The 13,160-nt window shown below is 36.8% G+C and overlaps 1 protein-coding gene across 1 annotated transcript in view; it reads left to right on the top strand.

The window, feature by feature from the left end:
* Positions 1 to 13,160, top strand: part of LOC142337232 (uncharacterized) — a 79,010-nt gene that overhangs the window by 44,372 nt on the left and 21,478 nt on the right. The window lies entirely within an intron of this gene.

Below are 13,160 nucleotides of genomic sequence, written 5' to 3'. Positions count from 1 at the left end.
AATCAGCGCCACTTGTTTGAGAGCATTTCTTCCGAGGCTGGTCCTTTTGTTTTTTTCTTTCATTCTGATAACGTCGACACATTTTTTTTCTCAGCCAGTTAATTGTTCAGTACACTCAATACAACTTCTTGGGGTCTTGTTGCTCTTTACGGTTTCTATCTGACGTAGTTTTTTTGCAGGACTTTTTCGTCGCCTGTCTTGTGCCGTCTTCTGAATTTTCCTCGATTCCACAGCGAGAAGATTTTTTTGGCTCAGAAGAGCAATCTAAATACCTTTGAATTTCGTGCTTCTGTTAGGATATCATTGTTTCTAATGAGTCAGACAAAGAAATCAAAAATAGCACCAGTAACACAAATCCTCTGAGTTTTGGAGAAGAAATAACTCACACTACCACAAATTTAAAAACAGATTAAAGAGACCGAAAATGAAAACCACGTATATACTGAGCAGAAGTTATTCCCAGAGGACCGTCCGATCTTGCAACTCAAACAATTTCTAAGATTCCTTGTACCACTGGGCAACTGCCTCTCGGAATGTTAATATCTCTTTCTGTCCATTGAAATTAATTGTCTGATTTTTACTAGGTAAATAAACAACCTAGTTAACTAATCGATCTGTGATTGTGAACCGAATGTCAAACATGTCAAATATTTATTTTCAACCACCAGGGGAGGATTTAATTTGGTTAAAAAACATTCCCGAGACCAGTTAAGCAACTACTTTCGCGGAAAGTACCTCCATATATGAACCTACTTAAAAAATAAAATATCCTAGCTCATAATAGTACACGAGCAGTGCCGGCCCTCTTCTCGTTGGCGTCCCGCTTAGTTCAGAACTTTAAAGGTCATATCTCGTGATGACCTTTGGGTCAAAAGTCTCCAGTAAAAATGTTTCAACATTGTATGTTGGGAAATAGGTTTTTGGCTAAAATGAGTCAGATGTTCGTTGATCCGTTGCGAGATGTATGCTTTTTGAAATCTTTTAAGGAGTGGAACACTCCCCAAAATTGAGGAAGCTAAGTTTCCATCGTTTGTGGGGTATCTATTCAATTTGGAGGACTCTGAGGCTGAGTGTAATGAATTTACTATCTGATGTTAGTCATAGTTCATGTTGTGTGCAATTGGCGTGAAGTTAACTATTCGACGTCTCAGATTCGTCACAGGCGTCAAAGACCCGTTGTGCGCATAGACGGTTAATTTCCCGCTGAAGTGACAGAGCTCCAAAAATTTTTCATCATCATGGGGCAGAGGATAATGTAACATGGTACCTCCATAAAGGTTGTTGGCAGTAATATACATTATTGATGGCCTCTTTTGAGCTGTCAAATCCAAACATCAGGGAGTTATTAGCAATCTCTAGTCTCGAGCTGAAGACAGAGGTTAGCCCTCCTCGCATAGTCCTGAAGGGATAGTTCCGTAAAGTCAAAAACATCATGTATGTCGTCGTTCGAGTACGAAGGATGATGAAAGCCCGGTTCAGGGGTTTCGCAGCGTGAAGCTTAACCTCCATCGGGGAGGCCGAACACATAGGGTTTTGTCAACTTTCCCAGTCAACCTCTGCACACATTTTCAGAACGTATTAATCGCGCAATGAGAAATGACCAAAGTGCAACGTCGACTTTTAGTCAGATTTATACTTTTTGTCATATACACTAAGGGCATTTTTGTTGGAACACACAGTTTGTAGTTTATGGTTATTGGTTGTTAGTTTTATGTTTTCAAGCATCGCTGGGTCTTAGTGTTTATCAACTTTTCATGATTCGACTTGGATTGGGCGAGTTTTTTTTTCGTTCTTTGCTGATATGTTGCTTTGTCAGCAACAATAGAATAAATTTTTGATTTTAGGGCACAACACTTTTTTGGCGTACCTGCGTTTTTGAACTTGAGAACGAACCATTCGTTTGCTTTATCAAAGAGTTTGTGATCGGTGGCGAAACATATTGTTGATATCATTGTTTCCTTGGTTTTTTGGTTTTGATTTTGTAATTGAATGTGTCAGTATCTAAATACAACAGCTGAGGCTCTGTATGTTTTTCATCACGTTATATTGAAAGTCCTACATGAAAGATTTTGACGGTTTTAAAGTTCTGGCACAAACAATCGGTTTGTTCCATTGAATTGACTGGTTGCGATCAGTGTCGTGTTTTCATCTATGATTTTTATTGCTAAAATATTGCCTTCGGTGTTGTTTTAAATAAAAAAACCGTCTTCGGTCAGGATAAATTTAACCCTGACTCTTTGGCAGACTTTCACATAGTTTACTAAAAAGTAGAATTCGACATCAGTTTTTAGTAGTCTTGACCGAGCTTAGAGGAAGCTTGATGTCTTCCCTAGTTTAATGCAACATAACTTGAAAGCTACTTTTTTGTCGAAACCTAACTGCTCGATAACTTGGATGACTTCGATTCCATTGTTAACATTTTGAGTTTTCGGTAGTGAATTACAGTTTCTTTTTGGGTGAATTGTCGGTCTCAGTTTCCTTGTTTTCAAAGGCTGTGTTCGTAGCCAAATAATTTCCCGCTAAAGAGACTGGTCCAACAGCTTCTCATCATCATCATGAGGCAGAGGAGGTAACTTGATACCACCATACAGTTTGTTAGCAACAATATACATAATCGATGACGAATGTTCAAAGCCTGACACCAGGGAGCTGTTAGCATTATTTAGTCTCGAGCTGAAGAGAGAAATAGACTAGCGCGCATCATTCGCTCTGTCAAGTCGAATGAGCAGCTTGAGTTCGGACTACAAGTTTTTACACATGCACTTCTTTGGAATTGTCAAGAAGATTATTTGTGTTTGACAAAGATTGCACTACTTCATCCAAGTTACTTGGCGCGAATTTGAAACGCGATTTTCAATCAAGCGCAGATACGTGAATTGAGACGTCTCTCTTCCGTTTTCGGGTTTCAATGAACACCCCAAAATTTAGGCAAGTCAAATTTTCATCATTAGTGGGTATCAATTCAGTTTGGTGGACTCTTAGGCTGTGTAATGAATTTACTATCTGACGTTAGTCATAGTTCATTGTTTGTGCAATTACTGGCGTGAAGTTAATTGTTCGACTAAGATTACACTCGCCGTGAGCATAGTCAATTAGTTTCCCGCTAAGCTGACAGGTCCAACAGATTGTCATTATCATGGGGCTGAGGCTAATGTAACATGATACCACCATTAAAGGTTTTTGACAATATACATGATCGATGACAAATGTTTTGAGCTATCGAAGCCTGACACCAGGGAGCTGTTAGAGGTCTTTAGTCTGCTGCTGAAAAGAGAAATATCCCACCGCGCATCATTCGCTCTGTCAGGTCTCGAATGAGCAGCTTAAGGTCGGACTACAATTTTTCAGATACACTTCCGGAAAGGTTGGGTGCGGCGTAGAACTGAGCGCAGCGCAGACCATGCATATCGTAACTCGCAGATCGCAGTTCCTCAAGACAATAGGAGAGCTGCAACACATCCCGTGATGTATTGTTCCATTAACTGTTTTTTGAATTTGACTCTTTTAAGATAATATTCGGTTGATTGAGTTCCGCATCGGTCAAATCAATTTCATTGTCCTAAACTGTTCTCCAATTTGTCACACTCGGAAGGTAAAGGTCACGCATTTTTTAGGCGTCAACATGTGAGTACGGCATATTTCATTTTTTTAAAAAACAACTTCGGTTACTGCTCGGTATAGCCACGATAGAAATTAAAAGATAATTTTGTCTGGCAGAGTTTGTCGAGGTTACATGGCAGGTCCTCAAACCAACAGGAGGGCTGCAACACATCCCGTGACGTATAGTTCCTAGAACTCTTTCAAGTTTTTGCAATAGAAGAACTCTTTGATGATATTCAGTTGGTTAAGTTCATTGGTCGCATAGTTTCATTGTCCTTCAAACTGTTCTCCAGTTTGTCAAACTCGGAAGGGAAAGGTCACTCAGTTTTTCATTGTTTGGGGGCACCTCTTTAATTTGGTGGACTCTGAGGCTGAGGGTACTGACTTTAAAATGTGATGAAGTCATAGTTCATGTTGTGCGCAATTACCGGCGTGAAACTACTAATCGTTCGACGTCTAAGATTACACTCGCTGTGCTAGCCAATTAATTTCCGGCTGAAGTGGCAGGTCCAACGGTTTCTCATCATTATGATGGGGCAGAGGATTATGTAACACGACGCCACCATGACTCGGAGGACTTTGATTCAATTGTCTCAATAATAGAATTAGAGGTTTGAATGGAAGTTATTTGGGTGGCCATGGTAACCTTTTTTCAAATCGTTTCTGGATCTGTTTCTACCTGTATTTTTACACAGCTTTGTGGAAATGAGTATAATTTTAAAGGAAAAGTCAACTACTTGAATTAAGAGAAATTTAGATATAAAACGCGTGACAATTTAGTTTACTGAACTTTAAACTGCAATTGGTATTTATTACTTCGGATCTTTCCCGTTATTGCACGCGCAGCACTCCCCAGTCCGCAATGCGTACTGGTTATCATGAGGTTTTCCTGGTTATGATGCGTCCTGGCTATTCATCCGTTAAGTATAAAGATAGTGCATTTGGGCATCTGCATGTAATACAAGCCAATTAACCTTGAGGCTCTAACAAAAAAGCTTTCACTGCAAATATAGATTGAGGAAATAAGTAGTTTTTTTGTCGTAGTGTGCCGGTGTGTAGTTTAAGATGCTCTGCGTGTTTTGTGTCCCAGATCATAATTGGAAAATGAAAGGAAGCAGTAAATAGTCTAATGTATGTGTATTTATAGAGTCTGATGATATGAATTGGATTTTAATTTAACGCAAATTTCTTCTTAGAATTTGTTGCACAATATTTCTAGTGTTCTTTGCTCTTTTGCTTTGCAATTAGTTTTATACTTAATTAGAATTCACATTATAATTTCAAACGTTTTATTCGACAGCCACATCAACATGAAATGAATCGAAAATTTAATCAATTTATAGGAATCGAAACTTTGCGTAGAATTCTAAGCGTTGCGTAGAATTCTACGGAACGCGTAGAATTCTATCTTTATCCTAAGTGTTGCGATTTCAAGAGTTGTAATTTTTTATCACGCAACTTTTTTGATGACCATCTAGATTCAACAGTTCTCTATTAAATTCAGCTGTCGCAATATTTTAAGCTGCGTCTCTGTGACTATTCTGCTCTCAGCAGTCGGACGCTGTTCTTAAATCGCACTATATTTTACAGCGAACGTGTTATTGAAAGCTGGAAACTGTTTCTCTTTCACTTCATTATAATTTGACCATATCTAAAAGATTTTTGTGGAGTAAATTAAGGATCTTGAGGTTGTTTTTGATAGTGTTTTGAGGCTTTTTCGGTAATTAAAGATTAAAGGGATTTTTACACTAATTGAAGTTTTTCAACTTTTTAATTGCTCTCAACCGAAGTTTAGCAATTATATTAGTCCTGTCGGTCTTTTTTATGCGATTTTTTGCTTGGGATAAACAGGTAGCGCCCAGCGGGCATTAAGTGCTCTTAGAGAACTTTGGAGACTTATACTTATGGTGTGAAGGGCGGTTCTAGAGGTTGAAGAACCATCCACTGTTGACCCCCCCCCCACTATTGCCCGCACCCCACCCCCCGTGCGCTGTTACCCCCCAACCCACTGTTGCCCACCCACCCTCATTAGCTCTCGGTGCCCCCCGCGCTTTCTAGCTACTGACGAACAACCGCTCGCTTAAAACACGCAAATTTATTCGATTTTGCACAATTTTTTCAAGCTTTTTGAAATTTTTTTGATATTTTTTGATTTTATTAGCCTCAGGTGTCAAGAAACCTCCTCTAGTTTTTAATAATAAGTTAGTGCATAGTTTCTAGTGTTAATGGAATGGTTTCAACATTTTAAAATCAGGAATTCTGGCTTTTTTTGACAATTTTTTTGCCAATTTCTTCTTCAATTTTTTGACATTTATAGTCATTATTCAGGTTTTTTGAGCCTCAAGGGTCAGAAAACCTCCGCTAGGGTTTGATAATAAGTTACTGGAGAATTATTGTTGGTCGGGGTTTAATTTTCAATTTTTTAATATCACAAGTTCTAGAAATTTAAGTTGAGAAAACTTTTTTTTTATTTTTTTTAGGCTTCGCTAGCCTCAAGAGCCACTGAACTCCCTCTATGGTCTGATAGTATGTTACTGCATAGTTTATAGATGCAATAGAATGTTTTTCATGATTTTAATATCACGAATTTTAAGCAATTTTTTAAAACATTTGCAATTTTTATGTTTTTGAGTTTTGTCCTGTACCAGGGGCCCCGGGAACCTCCTCTAAGGTTTGATATTAAGCTGCTTCTATTTTCTGGAGTTAATGGGCTGGTGATCAATAGTTTTGATGACTCCAGTGTTACTATTTCTTGGATCTGAGCCAGTGAAACTATTTCGGGCTTGAAACATGGATTCTGGATATTCTCTTGATACAATGGAATAGTTCTTAAGATACTAATATCTTGGATTTTAGCAAGATTTCGTTAAAATTTGTAATTGTTTTCAACTTTTTTCAAAATTTTATAACAACCATAACTGGTCAACAAACAACGAAACTTTTTAAGTCTCAGAAATGGATTTCTTGACAGAACTTTCGAGACAAAAAATGGTTTTGAACTTTTTTTTTTCGAAGTTGAAAACTGTTTTTTATTATTTTGCCTTTTTTCTAATGATTTATTTACTAACAAGGCTAGAACACTGGAAGTTGCAGAGTCGAATTCCATTATGAAAAATATTCCTATCTCTTTCTGTCGGTTACGTTTTCTTTCCTCTTTCTCATTCTCGTTTTATCTCTATCTCTCTCTCTCTCTCTCTCTCTCTCTCTCTCTCTTTGTTGATGCCGCACTTCAGCTGCTGTTATATGGCATGATGTCACCTAACTTAGCAAGCATTCAGCAGGCACTGTTTAGGAAATCATTGTTAATTGATCTCAATAGCAATTTCTAGCAAATATTTTAATCTTGTTCATCTCTTTTAAGCAATTTTCGCTTGGCCGATTTTTCGTCTGACCTATTTGAATTTCGTCTTCAGAAACGGGATAATGAGGCAGCGCCTTGTTTGCATAAAGTTCTCCTAGAGCCCTTCAGCCAATCAGTCTTCAAACATGCGATTAAAAGAAACTGTTTTTGAGACTTATGGTGTGAAGAGGGTTCTTTGAAATTGATCCCCCACCCACCCACCGCCCTCACATCAGTCCCCCAATCCACTTTTGCACCCCCGCTCTGGTGCGCCCCCGCTGAGCTCACCTTACGCCCCTTCAATTAATCTGAGGCTAGCCGCACTAAACCGTGGCTAGCTACCGACGAAGCGAACCGCTTGCAGTTCGTTTGAGAACAATGCGCCCGACGTTCATCGGTTATGTTTCGTATTTCGTCATTTTTTGATTTATCATCACAGTGTTGTTGGACAGATCCAAGCGGCTTTTTAAGCGGAAATAATCAAACTATTTGAAGTTTTTTGGTAATTAATTGCTTTCAAACGAAGTTTGTTGCAATTAAATTAGTCCTGTTGCTTTCTTTATGCGATTTTTGTCTGACTAATTTGACTTTTCGTTCTCAAAAACCGGATGAACAGGTAGCGCCCAGCGGGTGTTAAGCGCCCCGAGCGTTTCAGCTCAGTAGTCTCCAAGTACGCAGTTCAGCGATTCACAAAAACTGTTTTGGAGACTTATACTTATGGTTTGAAGGGCGGTTCTAAAATGTTGACAAGACACCCCCTCCCCCACAATAAATCCTACTACCCACATCAGCCCCCCTCACTTCAACCCCCATTCCCCACTCCTGCACATCGCTAAAGCCCTAATGGCCCCAGCAGACATAAACCGCCCTCCCACCGTTGCCACCCCCCTGCTGCCACCACCCCCCCCCCCCCCCGCTGTTGCCCCACCCCCATCAGCTCCTGGTGCACCCCCCCCCCCTGCTGCGCTCACATCCACGCGCCTTCGATTAAGCTGGCCTCATTATACCTTGGCTAGCCACTGACAAAGCCAACCGCTCGGCGGTCGTTTTAGAGCAATTCGTCCGATGTTAGTTGGTTTTGTTTATAGGTTTTTTGACCTGCAAACTTGCTTTCATAAAATCTGATAGAGTTCAATTTTTTATTCGTTTTTTTTGTCTCATTGGGGGGCAGGTTGGTTATGTTTTAATAGGCAGGTCTCCATTGGTTATGTTTTAATAATGAAATGAATTTGATATTTTGAAGTTTTTCTACTGAAAGTACTATGTGCTCAGGCGGCGTTCTGACTTAAAAGCGAATGTGATTAAATTTGTCGTGAACTAATTTTTGGCCCGGGATTTTTTTTGTAATGCGTTGTTTTGAATGAATGGTTTTTTGACAGCATCAATTTGGCGCATTTGTTTCTGGTAGTGATTTTGGTAGGAATAATGTTTGATCGTAGCTGCAATGATATCTAGCCCTCCGCAGTTACATAAGTATTTTTGAAGGCCCAATAAGACATATGGAGAGCAAAGTTGGCTCAATTGGCTTTTTTTGAATATTTTCATTTCAAAAGTCAGTTTTTCATCCCGATTTTTCAATGCGCTGTATATTTTAATCATGGCAGGATCAAGTCATGCGATCTATTGCTTCCTTTTTCAGACAAGGTGTTTTCTTTTTAAAAAGACTATTTATTAAATCGATTTCGGCGGCTTATGTTGAATTTCTGTAATAATTATGGTTTGTTATAGAATAGTTATTTGTGCGCCGCAAGGGATTTGAATTTTGTTTTATTGATAAATGAATTTATTTATTGCACCAAGTGCTTGACTATCAATACAAAATTGTTTCATAATTCAAATTATGCATCAATATTTTGATATTTTAACCAAAAAATTAATTTTTCGAATCTGTAAGCATTTAATCTTTGGCCCGGTCAATCTTTCCAATTACAATTTTTGGTATTTTTTATACTACAGTTTTTCAGTGCATAACATCTAAAGACTGTACAATTGAATTTAAGACTAATTTCCATGACAGTTTTGACTTGAATTGAAGAAAATTTTTTGGTACAAAAGAGTACTAAATGACTTCTAATTTTATTAAGATTATTTGAGATAAGCTAACCACTTATAAATGTCAATATAGGTCCCTATATAATGATCAATGTTAATAATAAAGCATGGCGACCAAATTAAAATTTATTTGAGTTTACTAAACTAAAAAGATTTTAGCTGGAATAAGGTTAAGTTCTGAGAGCCTATTAAAGCTTTAATAGTTTCCCTTCTGCACTTATTTTTCCGGATTCTTTAAGAGAAAGCATATTGCTGTTATGAGCTTTTGTTTTATATAAAGAAATAAATAAGTTTGTTTTGGAGTTCACATTAGTTCGAAATGAATTTGTTATTTTATTTGACTTAATATCCCCTTTTATTGTTTTCTTCGCTTTGTCTTGTAGATGATAGTTGAGTCAAGGGCTAGCTGTTTGTTGAAAATGACTATTCGAGTCGTTTCCGTAATCCTTTCGGCTACGCTCTTTAAGTGAAGCCTTTATTTTTAATAATTGCAAGTTAAAATATTTTGCTTCTTATAAAAAAAAATCTCAAGCTTGGCCTTAAAGGCCTTACAATATTCCCTCTATTAGTTTTCAAATCTTTTGCGCAATTCCTTAGAAAGTCCTTTTAACAAATTAAAAGGTACATTCCCTAGTGGGCTTGAGCAAAGATGTAATTTTTGAAAACACAAGGTGTTGCATTGTTACGATCTGCCCCTTGTAGCCCGTACCTTCTTATTGACAATTCACACCTTTTACTTGAAGTACATTAAAAAACTAAGGAGGCCTGCTTGTCTCAGTTTCCACTGTACAAAAACAATCGGAACGTGATGTCGTCTGTACTATTCATTTTCAAATATCTCTGGGCAACAATGTAGCTCTTTATAATAGCAAGTCTTTTTAAATGAAGTTGTTAATTAATTGATTCCAAACAAACTTTGTAGCAAATTTATTAGTTCTGTGGTCGTTTCATGCGATTTATTTCTTGGCCGATTCTCTTGTCTTACGCTTTTAACTTTTCGTCCTCAATAATGGGGTAAACAGGTGTAGAACAGGGCATTAAGTATCCGAGCACCCGCGCCCCTCTTAGAGCTCATGAGTGTTTGATATGAACTGGGAGCAATATCATTTGTTCATTTCGGAAAAAAACTACTGAGTTTCTAAGCGCAAACAAAGGGTGAACTGTGGTTCTTGACTTGAGTTTGGAAAAAGTCTGTTCATTGCAACTGTTTTAGTCAAAATTACTGTTCAAAATTTTAAGGTGGCTCAGCTGTGACAATAAAAAGTAATATGAGTTTACGGTTATTTGATCAAAACAATCAACCCTTAAATGCAATCTGAAAATGAGTTATTACGGTTTCAATTATTAAGCAAAGCTCGGGCACATCTTCACAGTTCTTTAAATTTTGTTTTTACATAGTGCTGGAAAACTTGAATAGTTTAGGCAAAAAAATTAAAATCCCTTTGCTAAAATCTATTCTGCAAGGTCTTTCAAATGATACCACTTGTTTCTTCGATGAATTGTGGGGGGGGGGGGGGCAGAAGGGACATACGTGGCAAAAAAATGAAGTAAATGACAAACCAAAGGTTAACAAGACGTGACTTCTCTCGTCACATCGTCGGAACAGTAAGAAACAAGTGAAGTTTTTCTGTGAGTAGTGTTATGGTTAAACTCAACAGCATATGTTAAACACCAAAATTCCACTAATTAACACGAAACATGTTTAATCTGAGAATTCCGATTACAATTCCGAGAATTCCGATCACGAATTCCAAATAATCTGAGAATTCCGATCACGTGGAGAATTCCGATTACAATTTTTGCGGATAAATGCAATCTAAAATTGTGAAATTTCTCTATGGCAGAAATGTAAGACATGTTTGAAATCACTGCTGGGATTGAAATGTTTGAGGTTGAATTCTTTGAAAAGTATATAATGAATTAAGACAGATAAGAGTTATGTTTATAAGTTGAGACAAATTCATATGAAAATTGTTTTTGACCAATGCTTGGTTTAATAATCAAATGTACAAAAATTATGAAAAGCTAGTGATGTCGATAACTGCTAATAACCAGCAGTTTTAATTCTGGAAAAAAATTTTTTCCGGAAAAATATGAAACGATTTTATCGTAACCAGCATTTTTTGCTGCTAAAGCCGGACAACGGTGAGGCGCGCAATTACCCTAATATATTTATTTTTTTTTGAGAATTGGTGGATGTCAGGAAAAAATCATTGTGCGGCACTTAAAACATAACTGGGTAACTGCTGAATGATCAGCTGAGACGTATATCCACAGTAAAAATGAGTTGTGTTTCAAAACCTTTCTCTCCAAAATGAAATATTTGGTTCATTTTTAGGCTACCAAAATCTTTTATAAACACTGAATGTGGTAAAGGTATATTTCAAACGATTTTGGCAACAGTATTGAAGTTTTATTAAATTTTTCATAGATACTATTAGAATGGTCGGAGTTTGGTCCGAGAATACAAACATTTTTAAACGATGAATTTTGTGCATCGTTTACCTCATAATCAGATTGCAAAGTCATGAAAACATTATGGGAAAACTGCCTCCTAGTTTTTTTCTGTCAGAATATTATCAGTTTTTTTTGTGTTGAAAAAAATAAGTTTCAACTGCTCCAAAACAAAACTTGTAGCAATTTTCGGTTCGTGTCTGTCGTTTTCATGCTTGATGATTTTTTCGTCTGACCTTTTGACTTCTAGTCCTTATTAATGTTATAAAATTGTCGAGCCCGAGGTTCATTAATTCTCTATTCAGTGCCCTACTAGTTTATAAGGGTACGTTTGTCTCAACTGCTGAGGAGGTATACTTTCTTAGTTTTTGGGTCAATTTTAGAAGTTTGGAACAACCCTCACATTTTAGCTAACTAAACTATTATAAAGTACTGATTTCTATATTACTATTTTGTTTTACCTCTTGTATCTTCAGAGTAAAATGCGGGTTCAAAGCCTTATATTCAACTAACTTTTTTTTACTCTTTCCAACTCTTCTAATAAAATTCAATCAGGAGGAATACAACATTAAGTGGTTTCATCCAATAGAATTACAGCATTATTTTTTATCATTCAAATATTCCTTTCAATCATGGGAGGAATGAAATTCCTCATATAAACTACCTTCTACAAAAAGTTGCTCCTCCTCAGTTGTTCGTTTGGAAGCACTTCCCCGGCGTTAGTCAGTCATGCTTAAAGTTCTGGAAAATACAATTTAAAAATAGAATTAATCTCATTTGGTAAGAAATAGCTCTTAGTGCCTTCTTGTGATTTATTATAAGAGTTCATACTCTCATGACTTTGTTTTGTTTTCTATCCACTACTCTATAACATCACCACAAAAAAATTGTTTAACGAAGTTTAACGAAAACTTCGTTTTGCGGCACTTGTTTTAAACAATTGTTTTCAGATTGGACATTCAGTTCCTAGACTTTTTATTGCTTCGATTTTCGAACAAAAAACCAGAACTAAAACTTGAAAGACAACTCCGTCAACGTTTTTCCTGTTGATAGAAATATTGCTAGGCTTACATAATACTTATTGTTTTTAAATGTGTCAATCTATATTTTTGCGAATGTCTTAGATTAAATAAGTTTGACTTAATTTGCTGAAAGATAAGTGTTATTCGAAATTTGAAAAACCGTTTACGTTTGAAGGGCTTAAAGATAGCACTCACACCGTGAGATGCATTGAGGGGTCATAAGCCAAAATTGATGAAGCGGAAAAATCCCAGAGTAATTAGGTCCTCCAACTTAGTTTATCAACAGAATATAGTGTCAAGAAGATAATGAGTTGTCAAGAAGAAAAGTTTCGAAAAATACATCGGAATGAAAGTTTGTTTCCCTTTTATTTAAACTTCTATTTGTTTTTATGAAGGTACCAAAAATTTGATTTTTTATCTAACATTCTCACTGGTCGCGTTCATCCAAATTTTGCCTTCTTAATCGGCTGGTATTTTTTTCTAAACTTTTTGAGTTTCCGATTTTCTGATAAAATAAATGTTTCAAAATGAACAGTGTGAGGTTAAATTAAAAATCAAACCAGCTAGAGAAGAGCAGTTTTTCAATATTTTATGAGGGTCACTTAATTGTAGATAACGATGCAGGCGCTTGTAAGAATAAAAAAAACTTAAAAGGAAAGGTTTTGGAATATAGTAAGATGAGTGAGTCATTG

This window comes from Convolutriloba macropyga, chromosome 3, assembly GCF_964194025.1.
Source record: "Convolutriloba macropyga chromosome 3, txConMacr16.3, whole genome shotgun sequence".
NCBI lineage: Eukaryota > Metazoa > Xenacoelomorpha > Acoela > Convolutidae > Convolutriloba > Convolutriloba macropyga.
This window is presented reverse-complemented; position numbering and strand designations above follow the sequence as displayed.